Genomic DNA, 19,558 nt, shown 5'->3' with positions numbered 1-19,558 from the left:
GAGTCTCAGTTTATTGAATTTGAAAATTTGAGAATTGAGTCTAAGGTTGATAAGGATGAATTAACTGAGTCCTTGAAGAAAGAAGAAATTTTAAAGAAGCAGCTTGAACGAGAACAGGAAGTGATTAAGGAATGGAAATCATCTAGAGATGTTCATGCTCAAATCACTAAAGTTCAAGGTATTGAGTCCTTTTGTGATGCATCCTGGAAAAAGAGTAAAGAAAAGCTTGAGTCCAATTTGGTTGAAGAATTATTGACAGATGTGGACTCGATGGATGATGAAAATCATCCGTCGGATAATCAAAAGGATTATTAGTCGAGAGACAAGGAGCCACATCCGTCGGTTGTGAGTAAACCAGTTAGCAAAGCTAAGCTAGCTAAGTTAAATGAGAAATATGGATCAGTTTCTAGAAAATTTATTCCAGGAGAATCGAGTCAAGTTAGAAAAGAAAAGAAAGTTAATGTTGAGCATCTTTCCATCAAGCAATTGAATGACAGATTAGAAAAGATTGAGGTTAAAACATAAGCTAAAAAGAAAAACTATAAAAATAGGAAAGTAAGAATTAACAAACATAACAACTACACACCTGATAAATATGCACGAATAAAAATCTGTGTTAAGTGTGGTAATGTTAATCATTTGTCTGTTAATTGCAAGCTTGCCATGCCTACTCCCATGTCTGCATCCTCCTCTTTTCCCAACATTATTGCCATGCCTACCATGCATATGAATGCTATGTCTAATCTAAATATGAATGCACAATTTGCTAATATACCATTTGCACCTAATCTTTATTATGCTGCATTTAGTATGCCTCAAATGCCATTTAGCATGCCTGACTGGAATAACATGTTTGCAAATAGCATGCCTTTTCATGTAAACCAAATTGTGCATGATAATTCTGTTTTAATGTCTGGTTTCAAAGGTTCAACTCAAATGACTAAGGATGAATCAGATATTCCCAAGTCAAATGAGATCAAACCTAAGAAACAAAAGAAGAAAGCTAACAAGGAAGGACCCAAGGAAACTTGGGTACCAAAATTAACTTGATTTGATTTTGATGTGTGCAAGGAAACATAAAGAATCTCTGGTATCTGGATAGTGGTTGCTCAAGGCACATGACTAGAGATTCTACCCTGCTCACTGAGTTCAAGGAAAAAGCTAGCCCAAGTATTATTTTTGGAGATGACAACAAGGGTTATACTGTGGGATATGGCTTGATTTCAAAGAACAATGTCATCATTGAAGAGATTGCCCTAGTGGATGGTCTCAAGCATAATTTTTTGAGTATCAGCCAGCTTTGTGATAAGGGCAACTCAGGTACTTTCAATTCAGAAGCCTGTGTTGTGACAAAAAAAGAGTGCAACAAAGTGGTTCGCACTGGAGTGAGAAAAGGAAATGTGTACCTAGCTGTCTTCAACTCATTAAATGTAGAATCAGTCACTTGTGTTCTCAGTAAAGCAAGTCAAGATGAAAGTTGGTTATGGCACAAGAAGATGTCCCATCTAAACTTCAAGACCATGAATGAGCTTGTCAAGAAATAATTGGTTAGAGGTATTCCTCAAGTGGATTTTACTAAGGATGGATTGTGTGATGCATGCCAGAAAGGAAAGCAGATCAAAGCATCATTCAGAAAGAAGCTTGATTCAACAATTGAAGAACCTTTGCAACTATTGCACATGGATTTGTTTGGACCTGTCAATGTGTTGTCTATCTCAAGGAAAAGATATTTCCTCGTAATTGTAGATGATTTCTCAAAGTTCTCTTGGACATATTTTCCAAAGTCCAAAGATGAAGCTAATGAAATCATCATCAGTCACATAGAGCAAGTCAACAATCATCTTGACTTCAAAGTAAGAAGAATCAGGAGTGACAATAGAACTGAGTTCAAGACTCTGTGATGAGATTATTTTGTGAAGAGAATGGAATTATGCTTGAGTTTTCTGCAACCAGGATTCCTCAACAAAATGGAGTGGTGGAAAGGAAAAACAGATCTCTAATTGAAGCTGCAAGGACAATGCTTGAAAAATTAAAGTTACCAACATACTTTTTGGCTGAAGCTATGAATACTGCTTGCTATACTCAGAATATTTCTTTGGTTAATTAGGCCAAATGCATGACTCCTTATCAGTTGTTCAAGAATAGGAAGCCAACTCTAAATTTTCTTCATGTCTTTGGCTGCAAATGTTATATCTTAAGGAATCAAACTGATCAATATGGGAAGTTTGATGACAAAGCAGATGAAGGAATTTTTGTTGGATATGCTGTTGGAAAGGCATATAGAGTCTACAATCTAAGAACCAACATTGTTATGGAATCAGTACATGTTTTGTTTGATGATAAAAAGATTGAAGGACTGCAAGATGAAGATTTCCATGAAAGCCTCAAGTTTGATAATGTTGAGATGGTTAGTGATGACAGTGATGATGATAGTGATCAAGAAACAGTGGCTAAGGATAATGCAGAAAAGTCTACAACTAATGAAGCACATAATTTAACATCTGCCGAGTTATAATTTGCCTTATCCAGCGTGACACAATCAGCTTCATCCATCGAGATACATAGTGCATCATCCTTCGGAACAATGAGAGAAGCTGAGAGTCAAAATAGATCACCTATAGATAGTACCCCTACCCCTTCCTCAAATCAAAGATTCATAAACTCAGGGGGAGTTTCTCATCATCAAAACTCAGTCTCACAACAAGACAACAATGAGGCCACCTCATCTAGAGCTAATCTACCACAACAGAGGAAATGGACTAAAGATCACCCTTTTGAGCTCACTATTGGTGATGCATCTTCTAGAGTTAAAACAAGGAAAACAACTCAAGAAGAGTGTCTATATAACAGCTTCCTTTCTAAGGAAGAACCAAAAAAGGTAGAAGAAGCTCTGTTGGATCCTAATTGGATTTTAGCTATGCAGGAGGAGCTAAACCAATTTAAAAGGAACAAGGTATGGAAACTGGTACCCAAGGCTAAACGAAAGAATCCAATTGACACCAAGTGGGTATTCAGAAATATATGGATGAAAATGGCATAGTTGTCAAGAACAAAGCTAGATTGGTTGCTAAGGGCTATTGTCAACAAAAAGGAATAGATTTTGATGAAACTTTTGCTCCTGTTGCAAGACTTGAAGCCATCAGAATTTTCTTAGCCTATGTATCCCATGCCAATTTCAAAGTCTATCAAATGAATGTCAAAAGTGCTTTTCTGAATGGAGATTTGGAGGAGGAAGTCTATGTCAGTCAGCCTTCTGGTTTTGAAGATCCAAATTTTCTAGAATATGTCTACTATCTTTTGAAAGCACTTTATGGATTGAAGCAATTATCTAAAGCCTGGTATGATACCTTATCAAAGTTTCTTTTGGAAAATTACTTCACAAAAGGTACCGTTGATAAAACTTTATTCTTTAGAAATGTTAATGGCCATAGTATACTTATTCAAATTTATGTAGATGATATTATATTTGGATCTACAGATGAAAAACTTTGCAAAATGTTTTCCAAACTGATGCAAAGTAAGTATGAAATGAGCATGATGGGAGAACTAACTTACTTTCTTGGTTTACAAGTTAAGCAAGTTAGTGATGGAATATTCATTAGTCAATCCAAATACATTTATGATCTTTTAAAGAAGTTTAATCTAATGGATTGCACTCTTCAAAAACTCCCATGGCCACATCAACTAAACTTGAATTAAACACTACTGAAAAGTCTGTGGATATTTCAAGCTGTAGAGGCATGGTTGGCTCACTCTTATACTTAACAGTCAGTAGGCCAGATATAATGTTTGCTACCTGTCTTTGTGCTAGATTTTGGGCTGATCCTAGAGAATCTCATTTAGTATTTATTAATAAAATTTTCAGATATCTCAAGGGAACACCAAAACTTGGCCTTTGGTACCCTAGAGATTCTGGTTTTGATCTAACTGGTTATTCAGATGCAGATTATGCAGATTGTAAAATTGATAGAAAAAGTACAACAAGAACCTGTCAATTTTTAGGAAACAAGCTTGTGTCCTGGTTCAGTAAAAAGCAAAATTCAGTTTCTACTTCTACAGCTGAAGCTGAATATATTGCTGCTGGTAGTTGTTGTGCACAGATTTTATGGATGAAAAACCAATTGTTGGACTATGGTCTACAAGTGGACAGAATTCCCATTTTCTGTGATAACAAAACTGCAATTGCCATCACTGAAAATCCAGTACAACATTCAAGAACAAAGCACATAGACATCAAGTACCACTTCATTAGGGAACATGTGATGAATGGTACTGTGGAACTTCATTTTGTTCCAAGTGAAAAGCAGCTTGCAGATATCTTTACCAAGCCACTTGATGAATCCACCTTTTCCAGGTTGGTAAGTGAGGTAAGTATGCTTAATTACTCTTAAATTATTACAAATATTTTTTCAAGTTGCCATGCGGCCAGAAACTTAATTGATTTTTCTGTTTTAGATGAAATTTTGGCTAAGTCAAAATTTGCATCCCGATGGATGATCATTATCCATCGAGTTTGATCATCCGTCGGAATAGAATATCTTAATAAAAATCAATTTCCTTTCTGGATTATTTCATACCCGAAGGATAATTGTTTTATTCTCATCCGTCGAATTATCGCAATCTTAGTAGTTAAAACTCTGAACATTATCCATCGGATATACTTACAGTCTATAGTATATCACGACAGATAATTGACAGAATTTTGACAGTTTATTTATTTTAAACTGCTATTTTGGGCTATTCTGATTGGTTACTTTATTTTACTTTATTACTTTTGACAGTTTATTTTTGAGATAGTATAAAAGCAAAATTCATTTTCATTTTTTTCTTTTATCATTCTCAAATCAATTGCTCTAACTCTCTTCTTCTCCAAAGCAAATACTCTCCTTCTCTCTGTAAATTCCCTTACTTTAACAATGGCACCAGTAGTCAAAATCATGTCTCATTCTGGATTTATCTATGAGATGAATAACTTTGTAGCTCTTGTGAACAAGGAAATTCCGTTGTCTGAAGATTTTCACAAAATGATGAATTTTGTGAAAGGTTGCAAACTCAGTTATGCTATGCTGGAATCACCCACAATCTACTGTGATGTTATGGAGGAGATATGGACAACCGATGTGTACCAATCTACAGAAAAAACCATAACTTTCACACTCAAAGGTAAACAATTCTGCATTAACAGTGACACAATTCAAGCATGCTTTAAGATTCCTGAAAATACTACTACTGTTCCACAAACAGATGCTAATCTAGTTACCATGCTTAATTTTATTGGCTATGCACTTCCTACCTCTAAGTTAAGTGAGATTAGAAGGCTAGGTCTTAGAAATGAATGGAGTTATTTGTGTGATGTAGTTACCAAAGTATTTTCTGGAAAAATAAATAATTTTGATTCTGTCAATATTGCCATGCTTAACATGCTTTATATGATAATTACTGATAGTTATCATAATTTCAGTGACATGGTTATGTTTGAGTTAGGCTATAAGTTAGGGGAAGTTAATAAGAGAGGTAAAAGTGTCTATTTTGCTAGATTCTTTATGATTCTTGATAACCATCTTATTGAGAATATTGCTATTGAGAACCCAACCAACAAACTGGATTGTTGGGTTCAAAAAAGGAGAATAATCGCAGATCTGAATAGAGCAAGTCACCATGAAAAAGTGCCCCTCTTCTACTTTCCAATTATAGAGGGCCCTCAGGTAAGTGAGGTAAGCACCATTGTTTCTACTCTTCCAACCTCATAAATTTCTTTACCTTTAAGTGTAGCTATGGAATCTGTGTCAATGACCCAATAGATGCCTAGCCAAGCTACCAAAACTAAAACTTCAAAATCCAAATCAAAGAAAGCCCCCTCTGGTTTCTCTCAAAAGAAACCAGTTGCAAAATCTACCAAACCTAAAGAGGGGAGTGTGAAGGGTGGTGAGATAGGTGAGGGATAGGGTGAAAATCAAAAAAATCCTAAGGATAAGGTTGATGAGATAAGTGTACCCAAGCCTAGCCACACCACATTTCTAATTTCATCCTCTTAAAAGGACGTTACTATTGAAACAAGCTCCCAACCAGGAGCACAGGCCAAAAGGGTAAGGGACACTAGTTCACCTCAAACCTATGCCAGAAAGAAGAGATCTAAAACCCATAGGGATGCACAGGAAACACACACAGTATAAACTGAAGCTAAAGACTCAGTCACTGCACCATCTCAAAGTCAGTTTGATGTGACTCCAATAAATGTGGAGTCACAACCAAAATCTTTAGTAATAGAAGCACCACAAACACCAAACTCTCCCACAAATTCTCTGGATGTCGATATGATCAACACATCAATTCCTGATTCCCCTTCTTTAACTCTATTGGGGAAGCCAAAATCTAGTGCAAGTGAGCATCATCTTTTGGATGATTTGTTGGCTCACTTGCCAATTCTTTCGGAACTGTTGAAACATCTGTGCCCAAATTTTCATCAATCTGAACATAGTCCACAATAGTTTCCACTCAAAAATCATTCATTTCTTCTATTCCGATGGATATTGTTCATCCGTCGGCTCGTGATTGTAACCCGACGGATGTGCCTAACAGCAGTCATCTGTCGGCTATCCTAACTACTACCCCGATGGATGTTTCTCATCCGTTGGTACTCTCTACACACACTGAAATTTCAACAATTGTTACGAATGTAGATGAGTTAGTAGTTGTATAATCACTCTTAGGACTGAGGGAAGGGAGTGAAATGAGTGAGAGGCTGGGTTGCTCCCAGGAAAAAGGAGAGGAAAGGAGTGAACTCATGCTTGCTATTTCTTCAAGCCTGGCAAAAGAGAGTGAAAGGAGTCCCACCTTAGAAGGTGAAGGTGAGGGTGTGAGGGTGGTGAGCCAAGGGGAGTCCTTGATGCAATAAAAGAGAGAAAACGAGAGAAATGCAGGTACATGAGTTATAAGGATGGAAAACATTGCTATTGAGTCAATGAATGTCAGTGATGTAGAAAGGGAGAGACTATTTCAGCAAGAATATTAAGCTGTCTTAGATTCTATCTCCCTGGATGCTGAGACATTAACTCATCCTATTCTAGCTTATCAAACTCTAGTTGGACAGGGCAATGAGGATGCTGAGAAGATGCTGAACCTAGTGCATAGAACTGCCTGTCTACAAAGGGTAAATGATACATTCACTTCTATGCCATCTACAACTGGTAGTGATCATGAATTGGATGAAGACTCTTTTGAGAATGATAGTGAAGATATGGAGGATGATAGCATGAACATAGGGGAGATACAGATATTCTTTCCTGGATGATGACTAAAGAGTGTTCATATTCACATCTCCAATCCACCCTATTCAAGCTGATTTATGACACCCAAACAGCAATTCAGGCATCCACAAGTGCCAGCACTAAAAGGTTACTCACTGCACATCTTGAAGCTCTACAACTGCACAAGATTCAAGCTCTCCAACACAGTCAAAATGTGGATGAAATGAAGCAAGGAATTTCTGAAGTCAAACAAGATTTAGTGGCAAGGTTGGATGCCAGACTTCTAGGAACCACCATGACTGGGATAGCTCAAAAGCTCAGGAAAAAAGCTGATCTAAGCAGAAAGGTTGAGGCCATGGACTCTAGGTTGTCTAATATGGAGAAGTCAATGGTCAACATACTTGCAAATCAGGAAGCTTGGACTGCTCTGCTCCAACAGTTGGTTGCTGCACAACTTCCTTCTTCTTAACAACTTGATGCTAACAAAAAGGGGGAGGAAGGCTCATCAAGTGAGGGGGAGAAATAGCTCAAAATTCAAGTCAGCAAAGTAATTTTGCCAGCTATTGCTTTCACTAAGCCACCAGCTATGGACAATACTGATCTCATCAATCTAGCAGCAGCAAAATTGGAATCAAATGACAAACTGACAAAGATTGATGTAGCAGCAGTTGAGAAGGAGCTAGATGATAAATGGAAGAAGATTGATGTAGATATTCAAAAGAAATTTGGTCAGATACAGAAACCAGACAAGACTTGTCACCACCACTCACAAGTCACATAAATCTCAGTGAATGAAATGAGTCTTGGTAGCTTGGAAAAAGGCCAAACTTCATGCATCAAATCTCCAAAAGCTAATCTAATTCTGAAGCCTAAACGGAACTATTCAAGGTTCTCAAAAAACCCTGTGGATCTTATGTTTGAGACAACTAGGCCAGATGAGAAGAAGCTGTTGGCTAGGTCAATTCCATTTTACAAAGATCCATCTGATTTAGTTCAAAAGAAGAGAATTTCCAAAATTTACAGGAATGGAAAAGAGATCTGTGTGGTGGCTGGACACCCTCTGTTTGTAGAAGCTAAGAAGGAAGAAAAAGAAAAGATCAAGCAAGAAAAAAAGCAGGCTGTTTTAGATGTTAAGAAGCTCAAACAAAAGAAGGTGCAAGCTGCTATCTTGGCCAAACTTCAAGCTGTCAAATCTACAACTGAGATTTCTCAAAAACCACTTATGATTACTGAAGCTCAAGATCAACAAATGCAAAATGAATGTCCACAGAAAAGAAAATTCAGATACAAGCTTCACTCCAATAGAAAATTAGACTTTAGTGATGAGGAAATGGAGGATTACATTCCCAAACAGTCTACAACTTCAACTCAAACATCCCAACCCTCAATGGTACATGGGGAATTCAAGGTAGATCCAACAAAGAACTTTCATGGTGAACCTATAATTCCCAAGGATGAGACAATAGACTGGGAAAGCTTGCCAATTCCTGAATTCAATTTACCTATCTTCAAAAAGCCAAAGAAGACAAAGATTAAAGCAACCAAGAAAGTGAAGCCTGTGACTTTCAGGTCCAAGACCCTAACCAAATCTCAACCTACAGTCAACAAGGGAGATCTCTTATACATCTGTGACATCAAGGAGTTTTATGAAATAAACCTCTACTTGGATAAATTGGAAGAAATAAGAGGAATTGTTGCTCATAGACATCTTCCTGAAAGACTGGTGTTCAAGTACAAGGGAGGGAAAGAAATCACGTGGCCACTTCATAGGATTCTTCAAGAAAGCCAATATGTAATGATAAAGGTCTACTCATCCTTCCAGAAGAACTTTGGATTCAATGTGACTGCAAGGAGATTAGTCCTAAAAAATAGAAGATAAGGAGAAATAGAGCTAAAGATGCACTCCCAAAAAACTCTATCAATTTCCTTTATAGGAAAGAGAGTGCATTTGAGGCCTTATTGGCTGATGGAATTCATGGATGATAAGGGTGTTAGAAGATTCTTCAGTTTGGATGACCAATTGAGTATGTAACACCCCCAAATCCGGGGTCGGGGATCCGGGTTGTCACGAGTTCCATTTCCCTTAATAACACCCAATCTTAATACATAATCAACTACTCTGTACTGTGACCCCACAATAAACACACACACCACAAGTTATAGTCTCAAAGATGAATATCCAAAAATAATCACAAGTCGTTTTATTCCACAATTATATGTCAATACACCTTAAAAAGGTTTCTGAATAAATTTACATTTCTTTGCCATTATTACAATTCATAATTATACATAAGTCTGGTACATCATAAGTTGAAAGCCTAGCCCATTGGTAGTTCCTACCTCAGCTACAGCGACATCAACGCCTATAGGAAACTGCAGAACGTTTCCTAATCGCTTGCGAATCGGGAGCTTGGTCATGTTCATCTTTTCTATCTGTTGTTGTGTGATGAAAGAAGAAAGCAAGGGTGAGCAGCAAGCCCACCAAAATAATATGTATAATGATTAACCATATATGAGCCTTCTCATAGTACTCATGAAAGTCTTAGTCAAAAGAAATGAACCAAGTTTGATATCTTAATGCGATGAAGTCGCAAAATATTCAGTATATATACATATATACTTTTCAAAATCTTGGAAGTCCTCTTCCATGAATAATATACATAAAGTTCCAGTTTATAACTGTATAAAAATATCGTTGTAAGGTGATCTCATATATCTAACCTTGTCTCAACGTTTTTCTGAAAGTCTTTGATATGCATAAGATAATCATTTACTAGATATAAGTTTAAAAGATGAAGTTACAAGATACTCCAATATACTTATATCTTTTCCGAATACTACTTGAACTACCACCGTTCAAGTTATAATTAGTTTCAAAAGTTCATCACACTGATGAGACTACAAGATAAGACTTGAATAGATTCAATCTTTGAAATATTTTGAAGGAAATGAAGTTATGATATACTTCATTAAGTCCCGATATATATATACACCTATATATATACATACGTTTCCTGAAAACCTCTGTCATGTAAAGTATGAACAGAATTGCAATATCCAATAAATTTGGAAAGGAAAGAATTTTGGCATAAACCTGATATCTTGCTGATCAGGCAAAGATACCAATAAGTAACCTTTTCTACTAGTAGATGGACGAATTCCCTACTGGTCATCACCCTGGTCGTAATAGGACCTTATGCTGGACTGCCACTCAGCCACTTATGCATTTGATGGACTCCCACTGAGCCACTTACACTATCATGGACGCCCATTGAGCCCATGTTGCTTATGCCGACTCGATAGATGGACTTACTTCCCGAACGTTGGGTAAGTAATCAGTTCATTTACCAAAATAGCAAACTCGTTGCGAATATAAAATACACCACAGAGCCGGATCCCTCAGGTTTTGAGCGAGTATTTAAATCCCCTTTAAAAGGAAGATCTTAAATATAAAAATGAGTTTTGGGATCCGCTCTAAATTTTAAAAATCATTTTGAAGACTCGATAACACTTTAAAGAGTGTTTGGAGTAATGCTGATTTAATGAAGTAAATCAGTCCCAATATATTTAGAAAATATCTGAATATTATTATTTAAATAATATTCCCATAAAGAATAATCTTTATACAAATAATTGAAGTAGAAGTTGTAAGACTTATACTTGAAATGAGTAATAAATAACCAAAGATATATTTATACGAAAGTATTATCTTTATTTGAATAATCAAAGATAAGTTTGATTATCGACACCTTATTCTTTAATAAAATAAAGAATATATCTCAGCAAATAATCGGAGTCATAGATCCTCAAATGAATATTCAAATAATATTCATTAAATAATATAAACTGAGTCATAAGCCCTCGAATGAATATTCGAAATAATATTCAATAATAAAATAAAGGAGTCATAAGTCCTCGGATGAATATTCGAAGTAATATTCAATAATAAAAAAAGGAGTCATAAGTCCTCGGATGAATATTCGAAATAATATTCAATAATAAAATAAAGTTAAAGTTATCGAATAAACCTTATTCGATTAATAGTTTTGAAAACTATAACCATATATATATGAAAATATATATATATATATTATACTCGGGAACATCGACTCCCGGTTTAGAAATATGTTCACCTTTTGATCCCTTATACTAAGGGTAAACTCAATACCGCTTATCTCTAGCATAGGTATTATGCAACTGTAAGCATTTTAACCAACAGATATATAATCCAAGAATATGAAACAGGCATGCATATATACCATATCACATGCTACAATATATCGCAAGAATTTGCTAATAACAAATATGCATTTATCGCAAGATCATGCATATACACATATACATCACAACAACAGTATAACAGGTAGAAAACTTGCCTGAGCGACTGGGGGTTACGAATCGCTCGGGACGAGTCTGGTAACCTATAAACAACAAGTAAGTTGGAATTAAACCAAAGTCACTTGTAAATCTATACTTTAACTAACTTAGACTCTAACGCTTGTTTTGCGCTTACTGATTCTCTTAAGTTACTCAAGTACCCTCGGCTCCACCATTTTTAATAATTTAATCATTACGAGTTTTAAGGCGATTCCTTCGCGAGTGTCTTACCAACTGCCTATCCACTTATCATAAATGTTTCATACTCCAATTAACCCTTTTAGGTCTTTAACCTATGTTTCAAAGTAAGGTGAGGGGAAATGTTTCGTTCGCGAAACGCCGTTACTTAAAACGGTCGTTTCTCCTAAACCGTACATCGGAATCAAACGAACTACATATCAAAACGAAGCTCGTAACATGAACTATCTAAACATGGCAATGGTCAAAATCTAGCAGGGGGTTCTCGGGTCCTAATGTTATGAACAAAAGCAGTCTAAAGTAAATCGGACATTACGACGGCTATGTTTATGCGATTTCCCAAAATTTTACCAAACCAATTCAACCACCAATCAATCCCAATTCACAACCCAATCAAAACTCCATCCATACCATACTACAACAGCCCCAACAAATCAATATTACCAATTCATACTTATTTCTCAATTATGAACTAAGAGTTTACTTAAGTTCATTGACTAATAACCAAGGTTTCCAACTCCAAAAATATCACAAAATCAACCAATCTCTAAACACACAATAATCATGCCTCTCACCAACTAAACTACTCATAACAAGCTTTAAACATGATTACACACCCATTACACTAACCCATCATCTAAACATTAGGAAATCTAAACAACAAAACCTAAAACTAAGATCATGAAGAGTTATACCTTCCGTGAAGCTTTTAATCCATGAAAGATCCTTGGAATGCTCATGGAAGCCTTAATCTAACCTCCTACAAGCTTGATCTTTCAAAGAAATCAAGAACACAAAAATTAAATTCAAGAAGTACTATTCACCATCTTCTTCCTTGATTTATAAAAAAAGATTGGCTTGGAATTAGAAGCTTAAACTTATAGGAAGTATGTAACTATCCATGGGGAAGCTTAGATAAATACCTTGCCAAATAGTAAGTGGTGGAGCTTGGATCTTCATTTTTTTATAAAAGAAGCCGAGAGCTTCAAGAAGAAAATGGAGGATTTTGTGTTTTTTGATGAAAATGAAATGTTTTGGCTTGGTTGGTTGCTTTTGATTTGTTTTAGGTTAATTACCTAATTAACCTTGATTTTGTGTGGTTATCATTCAACCACACTTCCTCCTTCCCTATGTCATGCTTGCATCACCTTATTGTGTCATCATCTCTTACTTGCCCTCTTCTCATTGGTTGGATGACCTCATCATCCCTAACCTCCTTGATTAACTCCTAATTGTTTGCCTAATGACCGCTGATCTGTTATACGGTTCGCTTAACTTTCGTTTTCATTTATCGTTTGAGGGATCATACCCGAGATCTTATTACTTAGGTTCCCTTAACCTTTCCCAATACATTATATTCCTTTTTATGATCCTCTCTTATAATCCTTTAATTTAAATCCTTCTTATCCTGTTACCTTATACTCAATTCTTTCCGTATCTAGTGGATTTCCGGGAAAAATCAAAGTGTTCGGAATTGGATTCTGACGATCTGTACATACACTTATATACCATATAGAGTACTAATAAAATCTCAGAATATCCATAACAGAACCCCTACATAGTGTGGCATGAAAAGTTTTCTCATTCAGCAAAAACACTATTCATAAGGGTTTCAAATATTTCCAAAAATTGGGGTTATTACAATCTCCCCTCCTTAAAAGGATTCCGTCCCGGAATCAGATAGAAAATGAATAGGGATACTCTCTTAGCATTGCACTTTCTAATTCTTGAGTAAATTTTCCCACATTGTGGTCCTATCACCAAACTCTGCCTAGTTTGATAACCCTTCTCCTAAGCACTTGTTCCTTTTCACTCTATAACCCTTCCTGGTTGCTCCATATAGGTTACGTCGGGTTGCATGTCTATGCGCTCATATGCCCCTATTTATCTGGCATCCGAATTACACTTCCTTAACATTGATACGTGGAACATGTTATGACTTGCTACATGTTCGGGGGTAGGGATAACTCATATGCTAACTTCCCAATACGTCTTAATATATCCAAGGGTCCAACAATTTGTGGACTTAAACTTTCCTTTCTTTCCGAACCTCATCCATCCTTTCCAAGGGAATACCTATAACAACACTAGGTCCCCTACTTCCTATTCCTTGTCCTTTCGTGTCAAACCAACATACTTCATGTTCCCATCTTGGGCTACTACCAGCCGTCCTCTGATTAAATCTATTATATCCTTCGTCCTTTGGACTACTGCGGGTTCGAGCATCTTGCGCTCTACAACTTCATCCTAACATAAGGGAGATCGACATTGTCTTCCCTCAAGGATCTCATAAGACGATATCTCAATACTGACATATGATCTATTGTCGTAGGAAAACTCAAACCGTGTTAAGTGATCATTCCAAATTCTTTCAAGTCTATTACATAGACTCTCATTATAGCTTTTAGCATTAGAGCTTTTGCTTCTCAATACCCATTCTTTTCCAGTTCGTAATCGCTGCTACCTTCCGTTCCTAATATTATACTGGTTATACTTCTGCTCGTTAGCGTTCTATAACCTTTTAATAACCACGTCAACCTTAGTATCACGAATGTGTTTCCATTCCGAATACCACCATAACTTTACTACTCCTTTTTCAGCTGTTTCTATTTTTGAAAGCTTGATCCATCATATAGAAGTAAAAGAATTAATTGAGAGATCACTATGATCATGAACACTTGTTACATTGCATAGTTAGTACAGAAGGTGGCCAGCCTTTAGTACTTGACAAGCAATTAAACAATAGCTGGTATCCTACTCGGCTTCTATCACACAGATAGATAGTCATTCGGCAATACCTCCCCTTCTGGAAGGGTTGTTCTTCTCAGTTTATATGAAATGAAAAAAAGAGAAAAGAACGAATTGAAAAGAATTGTATATAAAAAAAATATACTGCCACAAAATATCTGGCTTGGAACCTACCTTGAACTATAGAGGTTTGTCATAGGAGAACAAAACATATGTGTATATATCAACATCAAGTATTATAGCATCGTATTTCACATGCCTAAATATTTTCTCTATTCCGTCCATCATTCTATGGACCATGCTCTTCCTCGAGCTTATACACAATCACCTTTGAAACTCCCTCGATAATGAAAATCGAAGTTGGGATCTCATTCTAGACATCATCGTTACTAGAATTCTATGCTTGCACCGCAACCTTCCTCGTATAGTAATATGACTCTCTATTCATAAGAGGGAATAAATATTCAATAGGTAGATACTCTACTTAATTATTCTATCAATGATAACTTATACACTACCACGACCCGATTAGTGGTAGTCAATCTCAACATCCACTCCAATACAACTCTCACGGTTGTAATCAGCTCATTACTCGCAGAATCATTGCTGCATTACTATGGTCCACTACTGACCTACTGTCGTCATTTACGTTCCATGAAATCTTAATATCTAACCATACGGAGTCCATACATGTCGTATCAAATCCTTCTAAGGAGTTAACATAACCACCAATCACAATTCATGAAGAACACTCCAAACTCTGACGTACTTTCATGACATGAAGTAGATAAAATTGCAGAAGAGTTTAAATCAAAGTAACGATAGCAGGTTAATACCATTCCTAATCATATACCTTCAATAGAAGACTTAACTCGAAGGTTCGTCTAGTCCTTTTTGAAACATGGTCCTGGCTTATCTCAAGATAGTATCTTCTGAGATAGATAGCCCGCTCATGGCGATTACACGAATTAAACCTTTACCAACTACTATTACGGTTGGGTATTGCACAGTTATCAGAAGGAATGTCAATCTTCCAAACCATAATACAACCTGCATAGCGTTAACCATCATCACTGTATTCCTTTGGCACAAGCGCCTATAATTATCCTCTTACCTTTAAAGTGTCGGCCACCTCTTTGGTCTTTCCTGATAGTAAAATTTCCTTACAGTCAATGTCGTTTTAACCACCTCCAAATAAATTTTCTACCTTATTTCAATCACAGCTTATGTGAAGATGTTTTCCTTAAAATCTGATGAGTAAAAAAAAATATTACCATTTTTCCATAAGTTATTGCCTCAGTCTTTAGAGGTTAATCACTGTCACGACTGACTCTCAATCATAATTAGAACATCTTTTTATCTTAAGTCCTAATTACCCTGAACAACTTCGACCATTACTGGTTCGATCCATACCTTCTCGTGGTTTAACACGTGCCCCACTTGGCATCATTATAATTACGTCGTATTTCCTTTATCAACATTTCTATTTTTGAGAATTTTGAATATTACCTTTCTTCTTGTAAAACCTCTAAGGTTATCCTTGAATCGTTCCTCCTGTATTCCCTAGATACAGGGCATATCAAGATACCATTTATTAATACCAGAATCATTGTCTATGTATTTCTAAAAAATTTCTTTACTGATCTTTAAAGGTTGTTGTTACCTTGATCCTTCCCAATTCATAGTGTCAAAACTCATGTTGTCCCTATTAAGGGTGGAATGCCAACCTTTATGCATTCCCCTAGGATTCATCTCAAGTTATCGAAGTTATATCCTTAATTCCTCCTTTAAAAAGGTACTTGCATCCTTCCATGGATAAATCAAGTCATATATCCTTGATAGATTATCTTATTCATCATTCCCACCTCGATAGTCTATACCTAATTTCATAATAGCATCCTTATTCAAAGTGAGGTCAATCCATATGGCCTCCAAAAGATAGCAACGATTATCCGCTTGTCTTGCCTAATTTGGTAACGATAACAAGGATGTTCTGGAAGATATTGGTCGTGTTCAACGTGAACCTCTTCTTAATAATTCCTTATTTACTTTTGTTGTTTACCTCAACAGCCACCTCATTGTTGGGATATCTTTCATACCTGGCGTATCCCTTTCTGGGTATCCTGCCACCGGTCTTACATATACTTCACATTCTTGAAGGTCAGTTCCTTCATCCCATTTTCCTAATATCTTGTTATCCTGTCTCCTCAGTCCATCCGTGTTTTCTTATTAGCCCATCGATCTATCTCAAAGTGTCTTCTAATACTCCCAACTTAAAGGGGATACAATATACATATCACTTATGCCTTAAACCATCAACTTTAACTCATGGTGAATCACCCTCATCCTGACGATTACATACTTTTCTATTTCTATTGCTACGAGTCTTTAGGGTTTCCTCATACCCAACTCCCTTATCATTCCTCAAACTCTATTGCCTTTATATTCCTTTCCACTTCAGTTTCTTTTTATTTTCCTTTCTCTTATCATTATTTCATGAACCAACACAACATAAGCATTGATTTCAAACATCCCGTCATTCTGGATTCGTGTCCTCAGAACGAATCTTGACAACTTTTACAACTTAGCTTCATATTTCATCATACTCGTCCGCCTTTGTTCTGGCTTTAAAGATTTTACACTATCTCCATAACCTTGGGAATTACTTTCCCGAAAACAATTGACTAACTTTTAATCAGTTTATTCTAACCTCTGGCTCTGTGCCTTTCTTGGTCTTTCACCAGCGGGTGGCCTCTTTCTTAGGAGGGTAAGTGACAAAAACAGTCTTTTGTGATTTGTCCATCATTTAGAATCTCAAATGATTCCTATATTTTCTTTAGCCAGGCTCTCGCCTCTACTGGGTTCACTTATTCCTTGGAACTCTGAGAGCTTAGCGACTTAAAGGTCCTGAAAGAATTTCCCACCGCACTGTCTCCTCAGGGTGGTGGTTGGGGATAATAGTCTAAGTTCTTTTTAGACAGGTCCATGAATTGCCGTATAGGAGTACCGTCTCGGGTCTCCTTTCCTTACTCGACTTTCTGTTTCCTTAGTATGAAATGTTTCAACCTTCTCCCATAATCGGGGTTATCTTATACATTAAAAACCTTGTTTTCCACTCTATTATGTTATGGGTTCTTTCTTTCTTGATGGCAACCTCCCCGACTATCACATTCAGGGTTTGCCCTAAATCTTATTCCTCAAACTATGGCTCTCATCTAAGTTCTCATCCTTAAGCTCTTGAACTTTTAGAACCCAATTTCTGTAGGAACACCTCACTATCCCCTTATCATCTTTCTCGGTATGGATCTCTTCTCCAGTCATTGATTCTCTGCCTTCATTCATCACTTTTTTTTCTGGCACAATATGTTCTTTTCCAAAAATTCGGTCTATATTGCAATCTCAAACAGCTTTTCGGTACCGGCTCCGGTTACCTTCACTTCTATTTCCATTTTCTCAAAATCTCTTATAAACTCTCTCAAAGACATTATCATCTTGAGTCTCTCCTTTTTACTAAGGGCATCAGCCACCACATTGGCTTTCCCCGAATGATAAAGAATCTCATAATCGTAATCCTTGATTAGCTCTAACCACCTCATTTGGTGCATTTTGAGCTCTTTCTGCGTGAAAATGTACTAGAGCACTTCTGGCTTGTGTAAATCTCACACTTTTCTCCATACAAGTAGTGCCTCCAATCTTTAGGGCAAAACTATTGCCATGAGCCCAAGCTCATGGGTGGGGATATCGAATTTTATATTCCCTTAATTGTCTTGACGCGTACGCGATTACCTTGTTGTGCTGTATAAGAAGCACCCTAATTCTTTATGCGAAGCGTCATTACAATTCATAAAATCTCCTTTTTTCCATCCGGCAATGCCAACATAGGAGCCGTCACCAACCTTTGCTTTAGTTCTTAAAAGTTTTTCTCGCATTTCTCTGTCCATTCAAACTTCTCCGTCTTACGAGTAAGCCACGTTAAAGGGGCTACTATCTTTACAAACTTGAACGAACCTCCGGTAGTGACCGGCCAATCCTACCTCTGGTAGTTTCCCTAACCATGGTCATCAATTCCTCAATGGTCCTTTATTCATTCTTGTTAGGATCTTCCACGAGATCCTCCTCAACAACAATCCCATCTAGGACAACATCCTCAACCATTACATCCTCAATATGAACATCATCCGGTCCTGCGTTAGGACGCTCTATCGGATCCACAATCCGATCTCCAATTAGTAATAAAACATCATCGCGCTGTCACTTCTCAACCTCAGGGTTCGGATTCCCGCTACCATATACGATAACGATATTTATAAGGGTTCCCATAAGGGTTTTAACTGTCAGTACTACGTTAGGTAGTCCGACTATGAACTTGGCAAGAGTTCTTATTATCTTAGTTATTATCTTAACGTCACATCATCTCTGAGGTTTATAACGCTTAGCTTTGATACCATTTCTGTAACACCCCCAAATCCGGGGTCGGGGATCCGGGTTGTCACGAGTTCCATTTCCCTTAATAACACCCAATCTTAATACACAATCAACTACTCTGTACTGTGACCCCACAATAAACACACACACCACAAGTTATAGTCTCAGAGATGAATATCCAAAAATAATCACAAGTCATTTTATTCCACAATTATATGTCAATACAGCTTAAAAAGGTTTCTGAATAAATTTACATTTCTTTGCCATTATTACAATTCATAATTATACATAAGTCTGGTACATCATAAGTTGAAAGCCTAGCCCATTGGTAGTTCCTACCTCAGCTACAGCGACATCAACGCCTATAGGAAACTGCAGAACGTTTCCTAATCGCTTGCGAATCGGGAGCTTGGTCCTGTTCATCTTTTCTATCTATTGTTGTGTGATGAAAGAAGAAAGCAAGGGTGAGCAGCAAGCCCACCAAAATAATATGTATAATGATTAACCATATATGAGCCTTCTCATAGTACTCATGAAAGTCTTCGTCAAAAGAAATGAACCAA

The sequence above is a fragment of the Apium graveolens genome, chromosome 4 (genome assembly GCF_009905375.1).
Source record: "Apium graveolens cultivar Ventura chromosome 4, ASM990537v1, whole genome shotgun sequence".
NCBI lineage: Eukaryota > Viridiplantae > Streptophyta > Magnoliopsida > Apiales > Apiaceae > Apium > Apium graveolens.
This window is presented reverse-complemented; position numbering follows the sequence as displayed.